The following is a 1,580-nucleotide window of genomic DNA, read 5'->3' as shown; positions in this document are numbered from 1 at the left end:
CATGTGAAATGTCATGTATGAAACAAGATGCCAGTCCAGGTTCAATGCACGATGCTGGATGCTTGGGACTGGTGCACTGGGACGACCCAGAGGGATGGTATGCGGAGGGAGGAGGGAGGAGGATTTTAATAATTAAAGAAAAAAAATAATAAAATAGGATAATAAAGGTTCATCCTAACAGGCACTTAATAATATATGTGAAAATGATATATACTTTGCATAGTTTACTATGATTTTTATTATAATGATCCTGAGAAATTTTAAGAACAAAATGCCTTTCAATATTAAATATTATCTTATTTATGCTCTACATTTTATCACACTTAAATGTATCAAGATTCTCCTACAAATTTCTGCTTACTTGCTCAGTCATGCTCAGCTCTTTGTTTTGCATGGACTGCAGCCCACCAGACTCCTCTCTCCATGGAATTCTCCAGGCAAGACTACTGGAGTGGGTTGCCATTCCCTTCTCCAGTGGATCTTCCGGACCCAGGGATTGAACCTGTCTGCGTTGCACGCGGATTCTTTACTATTTGATCTACGTGATGCTTACAGATTTGTTAGAGATGACAGTATTATGGTAGTGGTGGTTTAGTCACTAAGTCTGACTCTTGCAACCCCATGTACTGTAGCCCACCAGGCCACCAGGCTCCTCTGTCCATAGAATTCTCCAGGCAAGAATACTGGAATGGGTTGCCATTTCCTTCTCCAGTATTTTGGAAATAAGATTCACAAAAGTAGCTTAATCTTAATAATAATTCTGAGCAAAAAGAAATATATATTTCTTTGGAATTGAATATATCATTGTGAGAAGATTAGATTAGCCTGAGAGTGGAATCATCTACCCTCAGATGTACCCAGGACCCTCATGGTTGGTCAGAATCTTGATATTAAAATAATTAAATTGTTGGGCTTCCCTGGCAGTCCAGTGGTTAAGACTTGTGCTGCCAAGGTAGGGAGTGCAGGTTCTATCCCTGGTAGGGAACTAAGACCCCACACACTATAGGGAACAGTCAAAAAATTTTTTTTTAATAATTAAGATCACACACATGCACACATCCAAACAGGAAAGTAATAGCCAGCTAGTATGTAAAAACATACATATGAACCCCTGAAAACTGGCCCAAGCCAAGTCTCTTTCATGTTAGAATCCTAGAAAGGACTTATCTTCTTCACTTTTATATTTTAATTTCATTTTATCTTCTTAGCTTTTCACCATCATCTTTCATAAAATCTGCAAAGGAATTGCCAAAGATAGTTAGATAATTCTGATACAAATATCCACTGCGGATGCTTTGAAAATTTAATTTACATGAGCTAATATGTCAAATTAATTTCATAATTTGTTTTTGTTTGTTTACTTATTTGTTTTTATCAACAACAGAGATAAGAACTTCATGATAATTCATTTATCTATGATAAATTTGGCTAATTTTTCTATTTGCACCCACCCATAAGTTGTAGATATAAGTGAGTCCTCAATATGTACAATTATAGTTTACAGCAGAGGGCAAGGATGAATGTTCTTTTATTAGAGATAACATGCAACATATAGGAAATTGATTTTAATGATGGCCAAC

The sequence above is a fragment of the Bison bison genome, unplaced genomic scaffold (assembly GCF_000754665.1).
Source record: "Bison bison bison isolate TAMUID 2011002044 unplaced genomic scaffold, Bison_UMD1.0 scf7180017864538, whole genome shotgun sequence".
Lineage (NCBI taxonomy): Eukaryota > Metazoa > Chordata > Mammalia > Artiodactyla > Bovidae > Bison > Bison bison.
Note: the sequence above shows the minus strand (reverse complement) of the source record.